Source organism: Vulpes lagopus, chromosome 10, assembly GCF_018345385.1.
Source record: "Vulpes lagopus strain Blue_001 chromosome 10, ASM1834538v1, whole genome shotgun sequence".
Classification (NCBI taxonomy): domain Eukaryota; kingdom Metazoa; phylum Chordata; class Mammalia; order Carnivora; family Canidae; genus Vulpes; species Vulpes lagopus.
In genome coordinates, this window is record NC_054833.1 from 84,501,171 (window position 1) to 84,512,762 (window position 11,592).

The window sequence follows — 11,592 nt, forward strand, 5'->3', positions numbered from 1 at the left end:
ATTTGTTGAATATGTGATTAGGGTCTACGTCCTCCAGATTAGGAGCTCGGAACTGCTAGCGTGAAAGAAGCGCAGCTCGTAAGCAACGTGGAAACGGCTGACAGAGAAGGATGACGTACAAGCCACCCCATGTCGGGAATCATCAGATTGATTCTGCAGATCTCATTTTGATGCTTGTGATAAAGACAGATGTACTTGTGTAGAGAAGCATCTTTAAGATGAAGCCTAGGAGCAGCTGATTCGAGGTTAATGCTGTAGAATAGGACTGTACACCAAATGTAATCTTTCCAATGCGACAATGAATTTATACATGAGATTGATATGCAATAAATCCGTGTGCTTTTCTCAGTCTCGCCCTCGAGCTTCACTGAGGGAGAGTGGAAGCCCCCGGGTTGGGGGAAGGCCCTGAGATGGGAGCCTGGCCAGGGGCAAGGCTCGCCAGCCTGAGTCCAGGGTCCCTGGGGACAGGCTCTGAGATGTGCAAAACCATCACCTCAACACCACCACCAGGGCAAGGAACCCTGCTATTCATGTTTTCCAGGAAAAAACAAGTTCAGGGAAAGCACCAACTGCCCTGGGTGGCCCTATAGTGACAGTGGTAGTCTCCAGGTATGCTCTCTCCTAAGTGTGTCTACTCAAGGCATATTGGCCTCCAGGTGTGTCCACCCCCAGGTGCATCCACCTCCAACTGTGTCCACCTTCAGGTGCATCTGTTTCCAGGTGCACCAGGGTCCAGAGCTGGCTACCATGAACTCTCACCAGGGGCCTCTTTGTAGTGGAGGAACCCACCCTGTAAGGCCAGTCCTAAACATGCCCCCTCCTAAGGGTGGACCTCCCAATGGTCATCCCTCCACATCTGCCAGCCTTCCTCAATGACCACCCTTCACAGTGGCTGTGCCTACTGTGCCCAGCAAGGACCTGAGGCTGCCCACCAGATGATGGCCAGATAGCCAGGGACTGAGCGTGGAGCCACCCCCTCTTTACATGCCACCCACCTTCACCCCTCAAGTGTGCGAGACAACCCTTAAATTCCAGGGCCTTATACCACAAAGTCCACCCTGTGGCCCCTCTCCTTCCACCACCAGGACATGGGGGTGGGGTGGGCAGTATGCCTTGCACACCCAGAGATGTCTCTCTGACAGAACAACCCTCACCCTCGCCAAGATGGCACACGGTCTTTCCCCAGGTGTGTGGGACAGGAAGAAAACAAGATTACACTGTCAAATAAGAAATCGGGGGGGCCATGCCTTCCTTTCAGCAGCTATAGAAGTGTCTGGTCCAGAGTCTCCCCAAAGACACCCTCTTGGGTCCCCAGAAAATGCAGGAGCCCATGGGCTTCTGTTCCCTGGTCAGAAATCACCACTGGCAATGGGTTTGGGACTGTGAGATAGAAAGTGCCAGGGACTTCTCTCTCTGTCCCCAAGACCTGGCCTGAAATACTCACTCAGTAGAAGGTGCATTACACAAGTAGATGGATGGATGGATGGATGGATGGATGGATGGATGGATGGATTATGGACAGATGGAAAGATGGATGGATAGATGGGTGGGTAGAGGGATGCATTGTGGATGAATGATTTGCTATAAGGACCCTCACTCCAGGCAAGTTTCCATATGGATTCCAGGAACACCAGTGTCTCTGAGGGGCCTGAATATGCTCTGACAGAAGTAATGGGAGGGAGGCCTGGAGTCCCTGCACTAAGCAGTTCTGGTAGCCATCAAAGGGAAGAAACAGTTGCCCAGTGAGGCATTGGTTGGGGGGGGGGGGGGTGTTTAAACATCTCAAGGCAGTTCTATTCCCAGATGTGATTGACGAAGTGTCAGTGAAGCATTGGTGAGGTCGTATGCCCCAATAGTCAGATGTGGGGTTCACCCCAGAGCTCCAGGCACAGAGGCAGCATGAGAGGCTTCTCTCTGGAAAGTACATTTCCGTTCTCAGAGGACAGATCGTGTGAATCATGAATCTGTTGAATGGCCATACTTCCAAGTCATTCACAGGGAAGAGTGACCATGTCCAGCACCCCCCACCCCCGCCACGACCCTTCCTGGAGCTTGCTACCCTGGGCCTCCAGTCAGCTGGAACTATACTCCCTCCCACCCTCCTCAGCCTGGCAGCTTTTCTCTTAGTTAGCCCCCAAAGGGAGAGGGGAATCTCTGCAACCAGGGTGCTATCTGATAATGGCCCTATTGTCAGGGGGACCCCGGAGCAAGGGGAGAACAGAGAGAAACAGAACCCAGACAAGTGGACTCTGTCTTTCTGCAGCCTGGCTCCTTGCATAAAGGACTGAGAAAAAGGCTCCGTTTTGGAAACCAGGGGTGGGGTGGGGAGGGGGGTGGAAATCAACTAGAGAAAAATGTGTCAATGAGGAATCTGTTTTCTGGGAAAAGAGATGCTTTTGAATTCCTCCTCAGATTCATTTTGGGCCAAGTGAGCTTGTTGGTTATTTGCAGAGAAGCTATTTTGAGAATCGTTAACCTTACTTCTCATGGCAGCAAATGTCTTCCAAAAATCGAGATGAGTCCTGATTCAGGGTAAAATGGCCAGATGCAAGCTGGCTTTCATGGGCCCAGAGGAGCCAGAGGGGGTTCTGGGGTATCAGGTGGCGGCCAGTTTCCAACCCGGATCACTTCCTGTGAAAGAAAATGTACCCGTGCTTATGATGGCCGGGCAGCATCTTCTGCATGGCTTCTTCCCCATCCAAGAAAGGGAGGCAGAGTTAGCTCCAGGGTCCAGGCCAGAAGAGGATGGACCTCCAAGGTTACAAGAAGGGGAAGCCTGGGCACTAGCTGAGATTCCCCCAGAACCCCAAGGGAGGGAGTGCCCCCCCGAGCCCACCAGGAAGCCCCAGGAAGCCTTAGAGCTGGTAGAAAGCAGGAGCTGAGAACGAGCATCCACACAAAGACCTGTATGCCCACATTCAGGGCAGCTTGACCCGTAACAGCCCCAAATTGGGAAGAATCCAAATGTCCACCTACTGGTGAGTGAAAGCACCAACCATGGACACAAACGAAGGCCACTGTCCCACACACACACCATAAGAGCAGGCCAAGGCCTTTCACTCAGCGCTCCTTGCAGCAGGGAGACACCACCAGCACCTGATTTATCGGGCAGAGATGCAGGCAGGCAGGGGAGTGAGGCAGCTTTGTGGTGGAAACAGGGAAGGTTCCAGGTGGGCCCAGACATGTGGCCCGGGGAGCTGGAGGCAGTGACGAGAAGCAGCATCCCAGCTGATTGGTTGGGGGGACCACGTGGCTTCCTCTGGCTGCTCCAGAGTTGGAGGCAGGGTACATCTTGGAGAAGCCGCCCATGATAGACCAAGTCCAGGCTTTTTCAGGCCCATTGTTATGAGTGTCACTGTTTGACTTTCTGGTTAGTTCTCATAGATTGTGGGTCAGAGGCCAGAGTCCTATTTTTAGGTATGGTCTGGCCGTTGTCTGTACACTTAGTCTCTGAAAACACATGGACGCATCTATAATCCCTGTCCCAGGGCATTCTAGGGGATGCAGAGCTGCAGGGCTGGGGTATCGGTCAGGGGGCAGGGGCTGGGGAGGGGAGAGAGGAAGCCACCTCGGTAGTGAAGGTGCTCTATACTGTGACTGTAGTTACACAGCTACACATTTGTGGAAGACTCAGCTGACCATTACTTTGAAGGGAAGATCTTATTACAGGTACATTGTGCCTCAATTAACCTGACTTCTTGAAAACTTGTCCTGCCCACCCCCACTTGAAGGCATGGGTCCATGAGGAAGCTGGAAGTCCCTAGATGGGCTTCGCACTTCCGCCCAGGCTGGCAAGGGTTGATCCCCACCATGTCCAAGCTGGAAGTCCCTAGATGGGCCTTGCACTTCCGCCCAGGCTGGCAAGGGCTGGTCCCCACCCATCCCACCTGCCCTGGAGCAGTCCTTCCTCCACAGCACCCAGGCTGGAGCAGAGGGGCCTGAGGGGCCTCTGGCTTAGCCCCCCAAGGGCCAGCTGGAGGCTCCCAGTCTTGCTTAGCCATACCCTTTAACCTTTAGCCACCCAAAACCCCACCAGGACCACCTACTGCAGAGCTTACAAGCACAGACTTTCAGTCGAAACCATCTGTGCAAAGTTTAAAAATGCCAGGAGCAGCACTGCAGGCTGCTGATGATTGTATAGATGTACAGGAAGCGCGTAAAAACACGCACAAGGTGGATACATACCCACCGCAGAAGAGTGGTTTTTTCAGGGATGCCAGAGAGGCAGGGGAGGCAGTGGGGGGAGGCCAGAGAGGGGCCTCAATCCTATCTGCAATGACTTATAGACAATTTGGGGTCATTTAAACACACATCAGGTCACGTACCAAAGAGATGGGGGTGGGGGAGAAACAGTTCTTCCTTTCCAAAATTCCTGTGTTTTCTTGCCCCACTGCCCTGGCGAGGACCAACAGGGAGCAGAAGCAGGCAGAGTGGACCTCTCCGCCTCTGTCCAGAACTCCAGGAAGACGCTGTCCACTTCTCTCCACTTGCACGATGCCAGCTGTAGATGCCTGCAACTGGACGACACGTCCCTACGGCGCCCAGGCCTTTATCACTATCAAGGACTGGGTCAGGTCAAACGCTTTATCTGTACGATAAAGAGCATCTATCTCTAAGTGACATTACACCATTTTGCATAAAATATATGGCCTTTGCAAGAGTATAATTCTAACCTCTCCCTGTCTTATGTGCTTTTATCACAGTCCACGCGTGTTATAAACTCCATGATGGGCTGTCGTTACTCTTGCTTTAAAGAATCTAAGGAATTTTTTTTGAATACATAGAGGAAAAATGTCTCTGGTGTGTATTCACGTGTTTACAGTTTCCAGCAGGCTTCTATCGCTTGTGCGGACCCGAATTCACTGCTCTCATCATTTCCTTTTGGCCCAAAACATTTCCCTTGATGCTTCTTGTAGCGCAAGTGTGTTGGTGATGAGTTCTCTCATCTTTTGCCTTAAAATGTCTTGATTTCACTTGCAGTTTTGAAGGATATCTTCACCAGACATGGACATCGTGGTTGGCAATTTTCACACGTGAGAGATAGCATCCAGTTCTGCGGGCTCACGGGCTTTCCAACCACAGGTCAATCTACGAGGAGCCTCAGTGGGGCTTTCACTGTACTTGTGCTGCTTTGAGTTCGTTAAGCTCTTCAGTCTGTGGACTTGAGGGTCTCCTCATGCTTGGAACATCTTTGGCCATTATTTGGTTACACACCTGCTCTCCCCTTTGCCCCCACCCCCCAGGCATCTGATCCCATGTAATGTTAGGTCACTGCTAGGCCAGTTCTGTCCCCACACCAGCAGGGCTCTGCTTACATTTCCAGGCTGTGTTTTCTCTGTGTTTCATTTTGGACAACCCACATCATCCTACCTTCAAGGTCATGAGTCTTTTTTTTCTGCAGTATCTAACCTGCTGTTAATCCCTGCCAGGACTTTTTTTTTTTTTTTTTCAGAGTGTGTATCTTTGTCTTTAGAGTTTTCATTTGATTCAGTGTCATGCTTTCTCTTGTGATTGTATTCACCATACATTTCTTTTTGGTTTTGCACATGACTTTCTTTAAATCCTTGGACATAGTTTTAATAGTTTTAAATGCTTCATCTGCTAAGTCTGTCATTGTGTCATTTCTGGGTCTGTGTCTGTTGCCTGCTTTTGCTCTTGACTATCGGTGACATGCTCTTGCTTCTTCACAGGTTCAATTATATTTTATCAAGTAAATGCTAAATCATTGAAATCGTAGATTCTGTGGGCTTTCTTTTTAAGAATGTTGAGGTTCATGCCAATGGGGTGTTAAGTGATGGTAGAGGCCAGCCTGGTTTTTGAAGGCTTGTGGCAAAACTCATCAGGTCAGGCACAGAGCAGCCTTCACCCTGCACTCCAGGTGAGGATAGCCCCACACCTGGACACTGCTTTTGGTCCCCATCAAATGCCTGGGTGACCACAAAGCCCCTTCATTCTGGATGGCTGGCATTTAAGTGTCCCTGGCCCTGCGTAGACACTAGGAGCTGTTCGTCCTAGCGCTGCTCTGTGCCTGCCTTCTTGGGACCACACTTTGCACATGCACAAAATAGCACTTCTGGAGGGTTTCTGGAGCTCCACTGCTCTGCACTGCTGCCCAAAGTCTGCTGTCCCCCGACCAACCTCCCTGAACCCCATGTCCATCCCCCTGACTCAGTGACGCCACCATGCTCCATCTTTTAGAAGAAAGCCAGGCAGCCACAGGGCTCTCCTGATTTGTCTTTTTCTCCTAGGACCCATCCCTGACTGTTGTCCAATGTCTGAAACAGGTTTATTGTTGATGCTGGTGGGAGCTGCTTCATTGCAGCCAAAATGTCTGTAATGTTTTAAATTCTCAACTGGAGTCAAATACACACACTATCTTTCAATTCCCTTCTCCTTTGGAAACCTGAAATAGCCCCCAAATTATCACACAGGGGCCTGAACTTTGGAGATGGACAGACCTGGGTTCTTACCCTGGCCGCGTCACTCACTAGCCAGGTGATAAAGGGCAAACCTCACCTCTCAGTTACGTGGGGATGATGATGCACATGCCTCAGGGAGTGTCTGTAGAATCCAATAAAATAATGCACACAGTAGATACCTAACAGAAAGTAGTGACCACTCACTCTCTAGGGTACTGGGAGAGTGGCTGTGTGACCCCTGAGCTGAGCCCCTGGTCAGCAAGGCCACCCCGGTGGGCCAGAGAGGCAGCCAGCCCCCTTCGGCAACCCGGGCCCTGTACCCCCCCACACACCCGTCTGTGGACTCCACCCACTGGGGCCTTCCCTCAGCCAGCACAGAAGAGCCTCTGTCCTCAGGCCCACTCATAGCCACAGCATCATCCGAGACCAAGAAGACCTTTCCCAGCTGCCTGCCGGCTGGATGAGGCATCCGTGGGACCCTACAGCAAGTGATAGGTCAGCCCAGTGCCAGCACCAGAGAAGAAAGGAGGCAGTTGTGCCCTTCCCGCCACCCAGCACAATCCTTGAGGCCCCGGGGGAGGGAGGGGTGCAGGCAACTCAAGGCACTGTCCACTCGGCCCTGGAGGGGAGATGGCCACACTCCACAGTCTGGTCCTCAGCCCTGGACACTGGGATGGTCAGGCTCCAAGGCCTCCTGGGGGGCTACTAGCTCAGGGCATAGACTTTCTCGGCTGTGGCCCCAGTGGCTGAGCAAATTTTGGGAAACTCAAAGCAAGCTGCGCAGGTTCACGGGATGCTCCTCAGCCACAGGAAAGGGGCTCCTTCCCAGGGGAAATGCTGGACAGCCTTGGGGTTGGGGATTCACATCCTCCCCACTGCTGGGGATGCTGCAGGGGGAAGGCCCGTCATTTAGTGAGTGCCAAGCACACAGCTGACCCCCATCTTACCTTCCTAAGCTCAATGCTGGTGTGTAGGCTCCTGTTCTGGGACCCTGGTTCTAGTTGCTAAGGCAGCCCACAGCTTCCATGACCCAGGCCTGGGGCCCATTGAAGGGACAGTGGTGTCACTCCGAGGCTCAGTGCAGGGAACCAGGAGCCACACAGCAGCTGCTCTTGCCTGCCTCTGGCCAGCAGTTCTCAAGGGGGCTCCAGGGCAGGTACTGGCATCTCTCTCCCAGCCTCTGGGGCTGCTGGCCATCCTCTTGTCTCACAGCTGTCCCTCCAGGCCCCACCCACCCACTGCCCCTGGCTCTCTGCCTCTATCATCACTTGGCTTCTCCACTCTGCATCTACATGTCCCTCTTTTTATAAGGATGCTGGCTGCTGGATTTCAGGCCCAGCTTAATCCACAGTGATCCTGTCTTGCTCACATCTGCAAAGACCTATTTCCAAATAAGGGCACAGATGCTGGGGTTAGATTTTAACAATTTGAAGGGGGGGTGTCTTAGTGCAACCCTCCACAGGGAATCAGGACACGGAGCTGTGGAAGGGTGTTTCCATCCTCCATGGGGTGGTGAACAAAGGCCTGGTTGAGCGGGCGCCCTGGAAGCAAAGGTGTACAGGACCAGGGGGCAGCTCCTGAAGACCTCGGAGAAGACTGTTCCCGGCAGCGACTGTGACATGGGCAAAGGCCCTGAGCTTTGGGGGCCAAACACAATTTTTTGCAACTGGGGTCCTTATTTTGGCTGTTAGGGGACCCTTAGACAGGGTGCCATGGGCCTCCATGAGATGAGGAGCCCCCTCTCTCAGCCAGGGCAGGGCCAGCCCGGAGGTCTGAGGTGGAGAAGGCAGGCCACGGTCTCTGACCTCACCAGCCCCACATGCTCACAGTCTCCGCCACAAGGTGCAGAGAGCTCTAGAGACCCACCCCTGTTGGTGGCCATGGGGTCTCTCTCCAGCATCTATGACCCGGGCTGTTTCCTCCTGGGCACCCCCTGAGCACCCGCTCGGCATTACTTCCACGTACACCACCATCCCCTGCCCTGACCGCTGAGACAGCAGGGGTTCAGGCAGGACAAGCCACTCCATCTGGGTCACCGGGCTCCCACCACACACTGAGCCGGCTAGAGACTGGGAGATGCCCACCAAAGCCTCGCAGGGTGGTGGCAGAGCCAGACTCAGGGTGCTGGAGCCGCCCAGCAGGTGCCAGATGATGGGGCAAGAAGAGGTGGGGTCGGGCTCAGCCTGCCACGACTGAGCCGAGTTCCAAAAGCGAGTTTCATAGGAAAGCATTGAGTGGGGGTCGGGCACCCACGGGCCTGGTCTCCCCAAAGGTGTCCTGCCCGCAGCTCCCTTCCTATGGGCCCGGGCCTTGTGGGTGCAGAACCCAGGATGGCCTCTGGAGGGCAGCAGCTCCCCACCTTTCCTCGGAGCTGCCCTGACACCCTAAATCCAGGCTGGTGGCTGCAGGGCCAGGCGTCCACCCACAGGGGTCAGCCACTAGCACCCCTACCCGGCATACCCACACACCTGCCAAGGTGGCACCTGCATGTGGGTGCACACTATGCATTCCCCATTGCAGGACTGACACTGGGGCCCAGGGCACTGATGCTGGGCAAGGACTGGGCAGCCCCTGGCGTGCTGGGCAGGACCGCCCTTCCCACCACAACACCCAAGAAAATGCCAAGCCAGCCATGTGAGGCTGTGGGCCCCTCGCCTGGCACAGAGCAGCTCACACAGTGGCAGGCCCTGCAGAGGTAGGTGCCAGGAGATGTGGAGGCGCTAGACCGTCCCCTGCAGCCAGCACGCCCTGGCAGCTTGCCCGCTGCACTCGGGCCTAGGGTCAGTGAAGGGTCCAAGGTGCCTTGAAAGTTCACCCAAATGCACAGCCCGGGGGGGTCAAGCGGAATCCTGATGGTGACTCACTTGACAATAGGCTTTTCCTGCAAAGGGATCCCAGAGACGGATCAGAAGGAGATCGTCACACCCAGCATCTCTGGGGCTGAGTCCCGGCACCTCAGATCACATCAGGGACTCACCAGGCGCTAGGCTGAGCACCTGCTACATATAGGGCCTAGGGCTCCGTGCTGTGGGATGGACACTTGTAAGAGCTGCAGCGGGAAGAGGCTGTACTAACGGAGGTATAATATCCCAAAGAGATACCACTGGCATGGCACTGGGTTCTGTTCAGAAGACCACATTCTGAAGGCTCCTGGGGGAACATGCCAGGATACTGAACAGCCTGGATTCCATGTCATGTCAACAATGTCTAAAGAACACGATTAAAGCAGACAATGGGGCCATCTATAGTGGGAGCTCCCTATCCTGAAAGTATTCAAGCAGAGGCAAGACGTTAGCTTCCTTGGTCCGGGTGGGCACTCAAGGGGTCTGTTTCAGTCCTTCACTCTGCCCGTCCTCAGTGGCCAGGGGGGTCTTCCCACCAGATCCGATCACTTTGTCCCTTTGCTCAAACCCCCAGTGGTTCCTTGCTGCACTGAGGACAAATGACAGACCCCCACCCCCACCCCCCCGATGGCGAGTCTCCCACTCCCACCTCCGTCCTGCTCCCTCTACCTCAGCCCCTCAGCCCTTGGGCTGTCATTCTAACCCCAACTCCTGCCCAGAGGCTCTGTACCTGCTGTGACCCTGCCTGACACTCCTCTGTCCCCTTTCACCCCCCAGGTCTCAGGCCCACTGGCCCTTGTAGGAGCAAGTGCTCCCCACACACACACACGCTACAGGCTGCAGGGAGCTCCATGAGGGCAGAGAACACATCTGGTTTGTGCAGAGACATGTCTCCAACGCTGTGCACAATAGTCAGCACACAACAGGGGCTCAATAAATATCTCCTCCGAGCGGGAGGAGGAAGGAGAGTGAGGAGGAATCTTGCTCTGCAGGGAGGCTGAGTTAGCCCCAGAGGAAGGGCCGGGACATGGGGAAGGAGAGAGGGGACGTTGGTCAGCCCTCTGACCACAGCAGGACATGCCGCTGTAACAAACAGGCCCCGTGCCAGGGGCTTCCAACAGGGGTGCTGGCCCCGCTCCACGTGCCTTCTCCTCCGGGGTCTCTAGCCGCAGGAGGGGTGGAGCAGGGACACGCAGCTCTCTTGGAGGAGGCCGAGGCCCAGTGACGCCTGCCAGCACCCAATGGCTCTCAGAGCCTCAGCAGCAGCTCACCAGCGGCTCAGCGGGGCGTGAGGGTGCTCCTCCCACAGAGAGGGCTGCTGGTCTCCTGAGCAGGGGGCTGCATTTTCCAGTCACACTGGCCTTCCCCGGAGGGGTCGGGGGCTGCACAAGCAGACTGTGAGGGACAGTGGCCAGCCTCCCGCAGAAGGCAAGGCCACTGCCCTTGATGGAAGAGGCCACCGGGAGCCACAGCAGTTCCTGAGCAGGGACTGGAAGCTGCAAGCACATGCTGTGGTCACGGCCCTGGGCTGACGGGGATGCTGGGTGACAAGGCAGGTAGGAGGACCAGGACGACCAGGATGGCCCTGCCCGGCGGGATGGCCAATTGGCTCAGGGTGGACGCCGACCTGTCCTGGCCCCCGGTGCCTCCCAGGGCACCAGGGACCTGCTTCTTCTGCCTCTGCCCAGGGCGCCCACTGTGGACAAGACCTGGAAAGGCCAGGCTTGGAGTCCAGGCCCAACCTTGTGCAGGCCAGCAAGCACCACGCTTCCTTTCCAAGCCTCAGGGGATCATGGAAACCACTCCTGGAGGAACAAGGGTAAAACACATTAATGAAACATTACATCTCCATGCACTTGGGACAGGCAGGGTGACCATCCTCCAGGAGCTCAGCTGCCTTGATGCTAATAACTCCACTAGAGGCAGAGGCGACCTTAGCCTCACAGTAGCCCGACCGCCAGGATCCTGTAAAAATCCTTTTGGAAACTTCCTTTATTTCTCTGTCCCTGCCCCTCCCCAAGGTATGTGTTAGCAGTCGCCCCCCAAGCCCACGGCCCCCAATATACATCTGCAGGGTCTCATGAGCACAGGTTTATTAGGCAGTAGTAAACGACCTTCCCTTTTTATAAATTTTATTTTATTTAACTTCAATAAATTAACATACAATGTATTATTTGTTTTCAGAGATGGAAGTCAGTGATTCATCGGTTGCACATAACACCCAGAGCTCACCCCATCATTGACCTCCTTCATGCCCATCCCCCAATGACCCCAACCTCCACCCCCTTTTTTTCCTAGAGTCAGAAATCTTTCAGGGTTTGTCTCCCTCT